General features: G+C 39.4%; 1 long non-coding RNA gene across 1 annotated transcript; it reads left to right on the forward strand.

Moving 5' to 3' along the window:
- The first annotated feature begins 6,735 nt into the window (after positions 1–6,735).
- LOC139959488 (uncharacterized) lies at positions 6,736–11,430 on the forward strand. The gene is made up of 2 exons (XR_011790141.1): positions 6,736–7,490; positions 8,941–11,430. It is a non-coding gene; the product is annotated as an uncharacterized lncRNA (long non-coding RNA).
- Positions 11,431–15,514: the final 4,084 nt, after the last annotated feature.

A 15,514-nucleotide genomic window follows, 5' to 3' on the forward strand; every position in this document is an offset into this window, starting at 1 on the left:
AAGAATTCGGAAGGGTTTGGGTTTAGTTTGGCATTAATTTTGTTTAACTTGTACTTCCTATAGCTCAAAAACGGCCATTGTAAAGATAAAGTAAAAAAAGCTTTTGTAATAGCAGAATAGTCTTATTTTGTCACGTATTTTCGTAGTTTAATTCGTTATGGATGGTTGGTCTTAGTCACTTATACTATAGTCTACATCTATACCGGTTTGTTCTTCCCAAACTGTATAATACTGGCGACTCCGTGACCCGACGATTTGATGGCGCCCTTCATTTTTATTCAGAAGGCACTGCATGCTCCGAACAGGACAGCCAACTAAAGTGTAAATAGAGGGCGGGCTGCGAATATTTTTTTCCCAAACTGAACTGACACTGAAATTATTTCCTCGATTCTGATTGGCTCTCAGCGAGCACGTGGTATACTTTAGTATTCAACATGGATCCCTCCATACTCTGTATATATCAGTATAATCAACACGAACATATTCAAGATATTCACATTATCAACTTTCCAAAACTTTTGGTAGCTATATATGAAAGAAAGTATATAGTGTTCTTAACACAATGAAGCAACTATTCCCAACTACTGTGCCCATTATAGGCAGTCCTCGATCGTTTGTTTACCCGCTTGACTCCGCTCTACACAACACATGTAATGTAGCCTATTGTACTGTGTATAGTATACAACACAATATAAAACACAGTGCATTTGTAATTGTATACATGTAGCCGATGTACATATGTACGAGGTGTTTGTGTACATTCGGAATTGCGATACTTTTAGTTTTATAAACATAAATTCAAAATGTATTCAGTCAATGAATCATGATAGGCGTAGTCGAAAATGCAGTGGCCATGAAGACGGCGAGCGAGTGTGTGTGTGCCAGGCTGCCAGCCAGTGAGTGTACACAAAAAAGGCATTTGTCGATATGTCTGTGTCCTTTGACTTGTTAACTAGTTGTATATAGCCTTATAACCTTCTTCTTCTTCAGCCGTTGTCGATCCACTGCTGGATGAAGGCCACAGCATGATATTTCCAACTCTCTCTCTCCCTTGCATGTGTGTACCAATTGGTTTCATTCCAGAATTTCTGTATTTCATCTCTACATCTCTTCCTTTGCCTGCCTCTGTTCCTTTTCCCGTCAAGCGGCGTCCATACAGTGGTTAGCGTGCTCCATCTTCCATCTCCCCTTCTAGTGACATGGCCGGCCCATGTCCATTTACGATGTTTGATTACTTCCATTATATCCTGTACCTTTGTCTGTTCCCTTATCCACTAATTGGTTTTGTGATCTTTGTATGTTATGTTAAGCATACTCCTCTCCATGTTATGTTGTGCGGCTGCTAACTTTCTTTCCATTTTAATTGTTAATGTCCATGTTTCTGATGCATATGTCATTGATGGGAGAATGCATTGGTCATACACTTTCCTTTTTAAGCATAACGGTAGATTGCCCTTCATGATGTGGCTGTATCTGCCAAATGCTTGCCACCCTGCTTTGATCCTCCTCCTTATTTCATTATCTTGATTCCTTTCGGTGAGAGTGAACCTTTGTCCCAGGTAAATGTATTCAGATACATGTTCCAATTCTGTTCCATTAATGATGATTGGTTTGTGTTTAACTGATTGGTCTGCCATTACTTTGGTCTTCTTCATATTCATTTTCAGTCCTCTTTTCCTGCTTGCTATGTCCAAGTCCTGTAGCATGCTCTCCATTTCGTTAAAGTTGTTAGCTATGATGACTATATCATCAGCAAAACGGAGGTGGTTGAACTTCTCCCCATTCACATTGATACCATTATCTTCCCAATTGATGTCTTTGAAGATGTGTTCTAAGCATGCAGTAAAGAGCTTTGGAGGTATGGTATCTCCCTGCCTCACTCCTTTCCTTATTGGTATTTTGTTGCTTTCTTTGTGTAACTTAACAGTAGTTGTGCTGCCAGTATAAATGTCTTTGATTACTTTGATGTAGTTAGGCTTGATGTCTTGCTCTTTCAGTGCCTCGAGAACTGCCCAGGTTTCAACGGAATCGAAAGCTTTCTCATAGTCTACGAAAGCGACACATACAGGTATATTGAACTCCTGACATTTTTCCTTCAGTTGGTTGAGGGTGTGAATGTAATCTATTGTTGAGAAATTTCTTCTGAATCCCGCCTGCTCCCTTGGTTGGTTGTCGTCTAGAAGTCTTTCCAATCTGTTTGTCAGAATCTTTGTAAAAAGCTTGTATATATTGGATAGAAGGCTAATGGGCCGATAGTTCTTCAAGTCCCTTTTGTCTCCTTTTTTTGTGCAATATTATCATGTTGGCATCTTTCCACTTTTGAGGCACCTTCCCTTGGTGAAGACAAGCTGTGAAGAGCTTTGCCAGTTCCTTACCAACTGCATCCCCTGCTTCTTTTAGTGTGTCCATCATTATGTTGTCCTGTCAAGGGGCCTTGTCCCGTTTCATTTGGCTTAAAGCATATTCTACTTCCCAGCATTCAACTTTGGGTACTTCCTCCTGAGAATCATCTATGTCTCCGGTTTGCTGATTGCTTTGGTATAGTTCTTCATAAAATTTCTCTATTCTCCGCAGAATATCATCCTGGTCTGTTATTTCCTGCCCATTTGAGTCCAGAAGTTTATTGATTTTCTTTTATCCCTGGCCAAGCTTCTTGTTGGTTTTCTTAATACTCCTGTTGTTTTCTTTTGTGTCATGTATCATTTTGGTGTTGTAGTTTCTGACATCCTCACGTATCTTCTTCCTGATAGTTTTGCAGGTTTCCCTGTACTCTATGTTGTCAGTACCTTGACTGTCCATCTTCATCTGTCTACGTTTTCCAATCAGTTTCCTTGTGCTGTCTGATAGTTTGCTAACTCTGTCTTTGGGTTTCCTGCCTGCTACATTGAGTGCAGTTTCTTGAATGATGTCTATTGTCTCTTGGTTCCATGTGTCTAGATCTTGCTCTCTCCACTCGTCGTTAAGTGTACCAAACTTGTTTGCTAGTTCCAGTTGGAATTCATGGTTTCTTTCTGTGAGTTTGTCTAGGTTAATGTTGCTATACTTTGGTCTAAGTAACTTCTGTCTCTCTAACTTAGTGTTGATTTGAAACTTCCCAATTATCATTCTGTGGTCGCTGCCTATGTTGACTTTGTTGAGAACATTTACGTCCTTGACAATGTTTAGATCTGATGAAAGAATGAAATCAATTTCATTCTTTGTCGCTCTGTCTGGACTTATCCAAGTCCACTTCCTGTTTGCTTTTTTCTTGAAAAATGTATTCAGGATTTTTAACTTGCTGCTGATGGCAAATTCGACTAGTCTGTCTCCCCTGTCATTGCGCTGTCCATGTCCAAAATTTCCAATCACTGATTCTTCCCCATCTTCCTTCTTTGCGACCTTTGCATTTAGATCTCCCATCATTATAGTAAAGTGTGTCTTGTTGTTTTGAAGCAGTTCATTGATTTCCTCATACAGTTTTATCTACCTCTTCATAATCATAACTGCTAGTGGGTGCATATACTTGAATGAATTTGAGACTGTATCTTTTATTTATCTTGATAGTGAGCTGTGCCAGTCGTTCATTGACTCCTTTATAACCTATACGTACGGAAACCTATTGGCTCGCTGAGAGCCAATCAGAATCGAGGAAATAATTTCAGTGTCAGTTCAGTTTGGGAAAAAATATTCGCGGGCTGGCTGGTAATATTCTTGAATTAGATTAAGTCACTGACAGCGGTGCTATAGAGTAATCGATCATGTGGAGGTTAATTCTAACTTAACAACATTAATAGCGCCTGCACATTCCAATCGTATGATATTGTATTTGAAATTGCTCATTAATATTTCCCTTTCAAGATTGAAAAAAAAACCACTAGTATTGCTGAGCAATGCTTAACACTGAGGCTTTCTCAAATTTAATTATAGGCCTTTCGCACAATTGGATTCACATGATCTGGATTGTGAGAACTTGTGAACACTGATCTAATAATATATTAACTGCAGGGGGCTGGTGACTTGCAAGCAACGAGCAGTGCGGAGAACCATTTCTAACTGGCAGCTGGCTGGTTAAAGTTTTAGAGTTCATAACCTCTCTTGAGTTACGGTAACCTTCGATATAAATATATACATATATATATATATATATGAAAATCGTAATGAGTTGGAAAATTAAGAACAGTGCAAAAACTTTCAGCCTCCACCGGGATTCGAACCACGGGCCTCCCGCTCTGTACGCGGACACCCTAACCACAAGGCTATGGACGCTGATTGTATGTCCAGAGGTTCGAAACCGGTAAGGAAGGTCGTAATTCCACTGTAGGCGTTTGTCACCTATATCGAACAATACTAGTTCTGTTTTTGGTGACATATTTTGCCTTACTCTAGAGATCAAACATGATGCTAACCAACTCGAAAATCATTTGTGATTCCTAAAGCCGGATCTCGGAAGAGATACTTTGAACAGACTTTATGTTAATGCAATGGAGGTAAACGACAAAGGCAAATGAATATATATAAATGAAAATCGTAATGAGTTGGAAAATCAAGAACAGTGAAGAAACTTTCAGTCTCCACCGGGATTCGAACCACGGGCCTCCCGCTCTGTACGCGGACACCCTAACCATATATATATATGTGTGTATATATATATATATATATATATATATATATGTATATATATATATATATATATATATATATATATTTATATATATATATATATATATATAGATATAGATATATAGATATATATATATATATGTGTGCGTGTGTGCGTGTGTGTGTGTGTGTATATTTGTTGTTTTCTTGGTCAAATTCGTCTTGCCTTATTATCGATTACGAGGTTCGCCTCATGGAATATTCGGTTAATTATTGTTAGAGCTAAATTTGTGCACCCATGTGTGAAAACAATAGTGTGCTTTTACAACACTTGAATACTTTTTACAGCAATTCAATTCTTAGAAGTAGATATGAAAACAATTATTTACACGCAACTGTTTGCACTTACAACGTAAGCAATGAACCATTCAATGAAGTCAACTAGAATATACGGAGCTGCATTAGTCTGTGCCATCGGAAAAAAATTAACCAAATCTTGACACAGTGACATTGGCATACTAAAGTCTTTTATTACGACATGGATGCACTTTTTCGTCCAACTGTCGCCAAGCCTTAAATGTATTCCCTCTACTCTGGTGCCGTATGCGGTAGGCCACAGTCACAGTAGCATCGAACAAGATAGACAGTGCCAAAATTATCACCCTTTTAGTGGTATAACCCAAAGCATCATGATGTTTGGCCCCTCCTCGTTCTTCGTCTTTTTGGTACGTTTCGCACGCAAAGTTTGCGAATATACAGTAGATTTGTATTGTCTAGAAGATTAAGGGGTCCATTGACTTTTAGGCCCCTGGGCACTGTATTACTGTTGGATACTTTGGCACTGTAGCATTAGGGGAGCGTAAGAATATTCGTAGAGCAGCGTCGGCGGCTGAGAGTCTATACCTTGTCCGTCATCGGACCATATAGCCAGATTACACGTTCTTCTATAGAGGTGCATTTTTTTAAGGAAAAGTCGCCCAGGAAAGAACCTGTGCACGAAACCCAAACTACCAAACGACTGATCCGCTCTCAACCCCAGCCTCCTTGCATCGGGACTGTGACTGTGTGATCATCGTCAAGTGTGCATCATCATCATAGAGGTGCTTTATAGCAAGCCGCTCAGTGGTTACAAATGTATAGTGGTGACTGAATTAGGTAAAGACCAAAGAGTGTTACCTCTATAAAGAATATGTGGTTTGAAGCGATAACGAAAGTACAGCATGCTGGAAATATTTGAGGAATTTATTTTACCCATAGAAACAAAGAGTACCTCGTATAGTGACGAAAATCGGGACCTTTGACTAAACAATAAATTGAATTTACAACAGAAACGAACTAAAAGTGTGAGCATAATTGTTTTGACTAGGAAAATTTCACAGAAAAGGTACAGAGCAGGTTAAGAGCCATTGAAAATGTTGAGATTTTGAAATGACTTGACGAGACATTAGGTTAGCGATTTTACAACAACAACAACAAAAAAACAAAAAAACAATTGGCTATGCAACCACCATTCGGTAAGGAATTATCATTCTTCATTTTGTTGTGCATTGAAAGCTGTTTCTTAATCAGATTTCATCAATTCAGAGTAAATTGATGAATTGTCCACTCAACGTAACTAATGAACTGGTAAAGCCTTCTTTTGTTTCTTTGAAAGTCCATCATTGAGATCATCTGAACCACTTTCTGCAAAATGTCTTCTAGGTGAGAAAAATGGACAACAAGCCCTTTTTTTCATAGAAAAGTATTAATTTGAAATTACGTGAAATATCTGAATAGTTATAAAATTGTGAAATATTAAAACTTTCTAATTTAAACATGTCATCAATTCGACAATGTCTGCTTTTGATGAATGACGAACCGTGTATCAACATTTTTCAGAAAAAAATAATCATGATAATAATTTGAACATTTCCGTGGCACCATAACGTCTCCATACAAGGACTAGGCAAGTTCATACGTTGTACCTGATAGAGTTAGCTTTCAGCCATTAGACTATATACGGAAGCGTAGAAGAGACATTGCATTGACCAGTTACCAACTTGACAAAACGACAATTATCTGCAAATTGACGAGTGTACGAGATGGTAACGTGACAAAATTCAGAAAATTGCCGTTTTGACGAGAAAACGGATCTCGTCAATGCATCAATTTTCGAGATGGTAGTAAGTGTGCAACTCGTCAATTTGCAGAAAATTGTTGCATTGACGAGATCCGTTATCTCGTCAAAACGTCAATTTTCTGAATTTTGTCGTCTTGTCGAGATGGTAGTAAGTGTGCAACTCGTCAATTTGCAGAAAACTGTTGCATTGACGAGATCCGTTATCTCGTCAAAACGTCAATTTTCTGAATTTTGTCGCCTTGTCGAGATGGTAGTAAGTGTGCAACTCGTCAATTTGCAGAAAATTGTTGCATTGACGAGATCCGTTATCTCGTCAAAACGTCAATTTTCTGAATTTTGTCGCTTTGTCGAGATGGTAGTAAGTGTGCAACTCGTCAATTTGCAGAAAATTGTTGCATTGACGAGATCCGTTATCTCGTCAAAACGTCAATTTTCTGAATTTTGTCGCTTTGTCGAGATGGTAGTAAGTGTGCAACTCGTCAATTTGCAGAAAATTGTTGCATTGACGAGATCCGTTATCTCGTCAAAACGTCAATTTTCTGAATTTTGTCACGTTACCATCTCGTCAACTCGTCAATTTGCAGATAATTGTCGTTTTGTCAAGTTGGTAACTCGTCAATGCAATGTCCCTTCTACGCTTCCGTAACTATGTACATGATTTCGCACGAAACGTACAAGTTGATTACAGACAGCTGCCTAGAAAGACAAGCAGAAGATCAAATCATCGATATCTGGGATATCGGGCTCAATAATCCACCTGATATAACCAACATTCCGGCAGCACAATAAATTGGTATGTAGTTTCAACAAAACACATTTATCAAAGTAAATTATATTATAGTCATGCTACATGCATAATTAGATAACAGTCTTTGTAGTAAACTTCAGATGTAGCTTTACAGTACGGCTGACTGCGTTAAATAACCATCTAATGTTACTTATTTCGTATTTTAGTGTTTTTTTGTTGTTGTTTTTTCGCTTCTGTTCAACAAGTTTTTGGTTTAACTTTTTTAGTAGTCTCCTCAGTCAATCAATCGATTATCCCTGTCTAGGTTTCTTACCCACAACTAATCCTCCATTGACTTACGCCAACCAATTCGTCACTTTCCGAGGCAGCTAGAACATATAACCGAAACCATCAGTAGTTTATTTCATCCTCTGCGACATCCACACATACTGAAAAGGGACCTTTAGTTGGTCCATTTTGGATTATTTTCCGACAATGCTAAACTTTCAGGATGACGTAAGCTACTCCACATGTGGTTTTCTTACATGTCTGTTCAGATATTTACTCTTTTGTACCAACAACGCCATTTTGAGACGAAATTTGTGCCTTTATGGCACGCGGTTTTACGCAAATCTACGTTCAATATATACGATCCTATAGGAAAGCTCGCGACTATTCATTTGATTGTTGAGGCAACGTAGGTGTTTTAAAGCAATAACACAATAACACTGCTGGTCAGTAATGGGCAGATGGACTACTGATGGGGAAAGGGTCACAGTGGAGGGAGCGGGAAGTCACGTGTTTAGGGTTGGGCAAGGAAATAAGGTTTCAGAGAGTTCAGAAGGGACCGCAGTGTTGTACGGTTTGAAGAGGGATTTTATGTTATACGGGTTTGGGATAATTTGATCCTTAGTACAGACATGAACTTTGTAGCGCTCGTCTGATGTCGTACTTCACAGTCTTCACTGGTATTATTTAATACATATATTTTTTTTGTTCACCCAAGTGTACACTACTGATTAAAGGGGGAAAAACATTTAACAATGGAATTTCTACATAGGGGCCTGGATGGATTTCCAGGTCATGTTTTTCTTCTACAGTGAACAAAAGGGTTGAACTTTTGACAACGCGGTGTGTGATAAAAAAAAATGACTGGATTGAGATAATACATGGCTGACTAAATACGTCATAGTGTAACTAGCCAATGAAATCAACGGACTCGGTCTCAATTCCGAGTCAAATCCAACCCAATTTCGACAACAAGTCCGAGCCCAGACAGGCAAGTGGGTATGATACATGTATGAAATCCTTGCTTCAATGTTTGTGCAGTACAGGCAATTAAGCGATTTATGATGGATTTTAACTTCCCAACCTAGCTAAGGTCATGGAAATTAATTATCATGCTATCCAAGTCATAGACGTTGAAATCATATACCACCTTAAATTATCTACAGTTTACTTCTCGTAGTAATCAGTGACACTTTAATTACTTTTCGCCTTCATTTCTTTTCTTTAGAACGATTTCCTGAAACCATGGGTAACACAACCACTCACATGGCTAATGCATATACTGAAACCGTACTGGTCAAAGTGGATGCTAAACGATTTCATGTTACGAACTTCAACACCAGTGCGGATCTCGGGGTTAATGGTAAATTCCAGGCTGGTGGTTCTCTCAGTATGGACATGGTTTTGAACAAGTTTATAGAAGCTGGATTTGCTAAAATTCCTCGTGGAGAGTTCGCTCCATTTTCCCCGATTGCCAAACGTGTCTTCGTCACAGTCTGGAGTCCTTCTAACGGCTACATATGGAACAACCTTCCGCAAATATACTGCATCAGTTTCATCGTCAAAGAGGCTGCAAGTGGTGAAGCCAGTGTAGTCAAGTCCAAATACGGAACCATTTGGATGACCGAAGCTGGAGATTACCTGAAGCCATAGGAAGTAACTTTACTACAATGTCGCAGATTATATTCAACAATATAGTAGGAGTTATTTTTTTTTAAATTATGGTTTAAGGGAAATTTGATATTGATGCCTGAGCACATTTTCTAGACAGGTTTAGAAATGCTGCAGTAACGAATACGCTACTGACTTAAATGGGACCAAAATGAAGACTAGAAACTTGCGGTTACGAAACTGGAACCTCACTGTCTCAGTGGTTAACGCCGGTGCCTTCCAATCATAAGGTCGCAAGTTCGAGCCACTCCAAGATATATGTCGTCCAGTTACAGAGTTGTTGACAATTCATAGTCATGGACGTTAAATATGAATCTAAGAGACTGACTACGGTCAGCTTGCGGCTTGATAAGCCAATGAGGCTTCTTCGCGAGTTCCTGCTTGCAGGAGGATCTAAAATACATACATGCATACATACTGCCCATGTATAGTGTTTGAGTGGCAAAGATTAGACAGACGATGCATATGTGCCCATGTTGTAAACTATATTGATTGAAATGTTGTAATAGAGATCTATATCATGTATTATTTGTTCTCTGTATTGATATTTGTTAGGTTTACTGAAGCTGTTCTACACCATGAGTGTAAGCTTGACAAAGGAAGAGTCCGAGGAAAAAAAGGAAGCATGGTCATGGAGTGTCCGTGGTAGTCCTTAGAGTAATTGTTGTATCATAAGTATTTATGATCAGGATGAAAGTGTACACAAAGACTGTATGCAGCCCATTATCTTCGAATTGAACATCCAAACACCTCGTTCCACATAAGTAGTAGGTCATTAAGTCCAGACTCGTCCTTTGTCCAGCTTTCATTCAAGATGCGGGGTCGTTGAAGCCACCGCTCTCACATTTTCGTCATTTATAAAAATTTGCATTGATTTGTGACTAAGTGTATCATTGACATCGTGTCAACACTTTAGACCGCAAGAGGAGAGAGTGGGGGGGGGGGGGGAGATAAGGTTATGTATATAAAGAATTAGGGAAAATTCTTAATCTACCGACAGGACTATAAATTCACAGAATTCGAGGAAGAAGGAGTTTCACCTTCCAACACCTCCTCAGTTCATACAGGCCCAACAATAAGTCCATTAATGATACACCTATAGTCTGAAAGATGCAACCAAGGAAATTACAAGTAGTCTGCATATTACAATTTTGAAAAGGAAATACTATATGAAAGAACCGTCTCTGATAGGGCTATTTACATCCAAATATATATATATATATATATATATATATATATATATATATCGGATATCAAATCGTGTTATATTTTGTAGATTGGACATGATTTGTCAATGGATCAGCATTACGTAATATACAAATGTAGTCAACACCACACTGAATAAATCTGGACATATCACTGCACAGTACGAAAATGTCATCCTACGTGTTATCACTTACTTCGATACGTTACCAAAGCCTGTCCAACGCTGTCTATGCACTATACATTTAAGTAGATCTTGGTCATTATACGATTTTGGATAAATTGATGTATTCATGATGAAAATCAAATCAACCCAATTATAGTACGTTGTGCATTGAAGACCAAGTGCAAAATATCTAAATGGCAACAATTGCAGGAGTTATTTTTTTTTAAAACTTCTAGCATACCTATAAGTATCATATAACATGTAGAACATAACAAGGTTGTGTTAAAATAATTACGCAAATAATTGGAAAAGTATATGGAATCAATTGGACGATGAGCAGTTTAGTTGACACCACAGTTACCCCAACACCATATAGTATATAATAAGCTACTCTACACACACTTGTGTGTTTGACTGAATTAAATATCTCAATTTTGTAATGATTTTGTGGCTATATGTATCGTAAATATTGGAAGAAGGTATGGCATATGATCTTGACATTAAGATATTGGGTAATTCACATATTCAGATTAAGGATCTTAATATTCGCAAAAATAATCTGATCTGAAGATATTCGGAAACAAGATATCTATAAATATCTGTGACTATCAAACAGATAATCTAAATATCTCAATATTCTATACTTAAAATCTCTGTAACATGATAATTCAACCTTTATACTGTCTTACAATGTGTTTTATCAAAGGGTCCTGCTGGTAATATGGATCAAAATTCATCAGTTCATAACGGGTTAGTCTCACTGTTCAGTGTGGATGGATGCGGGGAGTAGTTATAGACCTGTCAATATATAAAAGCTTAGCCCCGGGTGATTGAAATCTGCGATACTATAAGCAGGCGCGTATCCAGGATTTTCTAAACTACTATCTAAGCGGAGCGCCACCATCGGTTGGCGCGGAGCGTACAAGAAAATTTCTGGTTTTGATACCCCCCAGATCACCGGAAATGACACTTCTCGGGCTTGAAAATGACCAACCAAATGTACACTTTTGCCTGAGAACCAAGTATTTCTCAATTTTTTTTCCATCCATAATCTTTTTGAAGATTGTCACCAGTCACACATCATGTTCGACCTCGTTGCATGTCCTATGGATCATTGCTTTTGTAGGCGATTCTACGTCACGGCCCACAATATCCGAAAGCCCCACTTTTCAAGGTTTTAAGCCCATTATTTGTTGAGAATTTGACAATTCACATTTCTCGTGAATAAAAATCACTTCAAAACATACCCATAATGTTGCACAAAATTCAATCTATGGACAACCAATAGGGAAAAACCTCCTTCAACCCCTAATAGACAGGTACAAATTGCACGAGTAGAGGAAAGTATGATGAAGAATGTTGGTGAGGAAATTTTCGAAAATTCAGACACAGTTAATTTATTGGTGTAGAAATATTAAAACCTCTTATTATGGCTATTATAAAACTTGGTTGAAGTAAATGAAAAATACCAGATATTTCCGATATCAGGTATATCGAAACCGAACACCACACACATAGGCGTACGTCCCGTAGGAGGCGGGGCTGCAGCCCCACCCCCCGCCCCGCAACCAATTTTTTCCCCATTTTTTTCGGGCACCTACTGAGAGAAAAATAAATAGCAATGAATAGCTTAAAAATTATCTCCTTGGTAATTAAAATAAAGTTCTAAGATTGGCCGACATTACTACTGTAAAAGAGAGTTTGACATAAATGGATCGGTATGCTTTTTCTCCATCTACATAAGACATTTGGTTGTTTACATTAGCATCCGGCGGTATACTGTGCTACTTTCACGGACCGTGCGGTACACGATGCCATGCAATGTAATGACCGATGCTTGCTTACATGATATTGGCGTCGATATGTTGAACGCGCTTGGCGCGAGAAAAATTTTGGCTTTTTTTTCGGGCAAGTCGTTACAGCCCCAAATCCAATTGGGCTACGCCTTCGACTACACACATAGACAGTTTTTGAGGCTGTTCATCGTGGAACAGGCATTTCAATGCTCACTGATATGATGTTATATCTGCTCTTTGCTTTACAAATTCGAACAGGCGTGTAGCGAGTTGCCAAGGGAGGGGCGAAGCCTGTATGCAAACTATCTAAGCGAAGCGCCACCATGAGTTGGCGTGAAGCGTACAAGAAACATTTTGGCCGAAAATGCCTCCCAGATCGCTGGAAATGACACTTCCCAGGCCTTGTAAGTTGCACCTAAGCATTGTCTATTTTGAAATTACTAGCGATGTCATAAAGAAAATTTGCTCGTGGGGGGGGGGGGTCGCCCCTTCCCGAAATGCGTCATGTTCCCGACGACCCCGTCGAGTTCAAGATCAGCCACAGTTGGTTCCATATAGCACAATTGTACAATTGTTTAAGGCGTCCATACACACACACGCGTTATGATAGACCATATATAGTATTTATATAGATATATCAGTGAGAGAGGGGAAAAAACGTCAAAAATGGAGTTGTTGGTGTAAGGGGTAAGGTGAGGCGCACACCCCCTCCGTAATCCTTGATCTGTCACTGGCTACCCTGTGTATATAATAGGGATCAGCGCTTTAACTATGACTGTTCCTCTTTCTCTTCCCGAGGTCTTGGCTATCTTCTACTTCCTCCCTTTCTCCTTTTTCTCTCTTTTTTTCTTCTTCTTTTCCCTTCCTTTCTCTCCTCCTTTTCTTTTTTCCCCCTCCTTTTCCCTTTTTTCTTCTCTTTTTTTCTCTCCTCTTTTTCTTACCCGGGGGGCGCGCGCCCCCAACGCCCCCCCTGGATACGCACCTGATAAGGGCATTAACATTATTCAAACAGATAACGCCGACTTTGATCACTTGTTTAGTTCTATTAATTTAACTATATAATTCCATCGACTGTTTTACCACATTCCGCCGGAAATATAAATGATATGAATTAGATTGTGGTAAGGGTCGTGAGCCAAACTGCAAAATTGCCCGAACTTCGCTCATGCGTTGAAGTTAACCGTATAAGCCCTCTTGAATCGGTGGAATAATCCACGTTACTGTCTCAAAATACCAAGTTGATGTTTCCTTGTTTCACTGTGAAAATAATGTTCGTGTCGGGTCAGGCTACATCGATTAAATTTGCGATTTAAAAATTGTTTATAATATAATTAATGAACAGTTGAACACAGCAACTACAGTGTTTATCAGTACAGCTAAATGCGTGTAACACAATACGCGAATTTAGGGGACACGCGAAGTTACCATGCATATAACCTAAACCTGGGAGGGGGGCAACGAATGCGGGTAATGCGGGTAACTGGCGCCATTTTGGCGTGGGGACCAGGGCCTCGTCATCGGGCCCCTGGTGGGGGTCAAGGGGGCAATAACCCCCTGAAACTCTGTGGTATTTATCGTTTCCAGAGCCTATATCAGCGGTTTGATGTATAAAATCAGCATAATTTTGAAGGTAGACGTTATACTAGTACATAGGCCTACATTATAGTCAGTGATGTAGCAACCTCAGAGAGCCGTGTATTTTCCTAATTTTGTTTTATTTTTTTTGACATGACAAGTTTCACTTAAGTGGAGGGGACGCAGCAAAAATGTTTGCGGGCATGTGAGTGGGCCCACCATGTCTCCCATTCTTGGCGACGCCACTATGAACTGGCTAAACTGGCACACTCGGTGAATGATAGCCCAGTTGGGGGGGGGGGGTCATTTGAAATCCCGATATCGCTTTCACGATACGTGTAGAAATGGGAAAAGTAGTAACTGGTGGCGGTATCCAACAGGTTAATCAGATATGAGTGTATTACTTTATGCAAATGTGCAGTTTAAACAAAATTTAGGTCTTAATCTATCAACAAAAGTACCAAAAAGTGTAAGAAAAAGGTAAACAACTACCAAAAAAGTGATTCATTGAGGAACGGCTGGATCTCCACAGAGAACAACCAACAACAACATAAACAGCAAACAAATAGGTTTTGCATAGCTTCGGTGGTGAATGAAGACTAATTGATAGGGGGATGTAGTTACCATAGACAAAGGGATAACCCTGTTCGATACTTTGATGGATGAACCAAGGAAAGCAGGTTCGGACTGGGGCATACATTGCTATCGGTTCAGTTATCTAACAGGCGGCGCTGTTTTTTGTTTGTTTTTGTTAAACAGCGGCGCATTTGACGCATAGAGTGAAACTACCACCTTTCGCGACCAAAAAAGGGAAATTGGCGCATTTTGCAGTTTTATCTGACAGCGCGGACCCACGGTTTCGATCTGGTCTGACGGTAGGCCATTCCGCCTCTGGGAAGAAGGAATATCTTGTTTTAAAGTTCATGTTTCTAACTGTATAAAACAAGTGAATGGAAAAGAAAAAAGTGAGGAAGGTATAAGGACATGAATGTTGGCAAAACGTGGGGGCAGGGGAGAGGGCAGGACACACACCTTATTGTTAAGGAATTGAAACTTAGTGAGTTAGTGTGCAATAACGGGGTGCACCATGAGGTACTAAACCGCATGTGGACTTACTAAATTTATTTGGAGGATCATGGGTGCCACTATGAGGTAACTAGTACCACCCAACGGTTCCAGACATAATTATCCATCGGGCCAAAGCTATACGTTTGTCAGGAAATCGATATCAGGAACTTCTAAATTCTCATCAGAGCAACACCAGGGAACATCACCGTGAGGGGGGGGGGCAGGTATAGCACCGACAGAAATCATATTTCGGACGGACTACAGCTCCGGTACATAAACAATGGATGTACATTACGAATAAATAAGTACATATTTATGCGAAC

Source organism: Apostichopus japonicus, chromosome 19 (genome assembly GCF_037975245.1).
Source record: "Apostichopus japonicus isolate 1M-3 chromosome 19, ASM3797524v1, whole genome shotgun sequence".
In the NCBI taxonomy this organism is placed as follows: Eukaryota; Metazoa; Echinodermata; class Holothuroidea; order Aspidochirotida; family Stichopodidae; genus Apostichopus; species Apostichopus japonicus.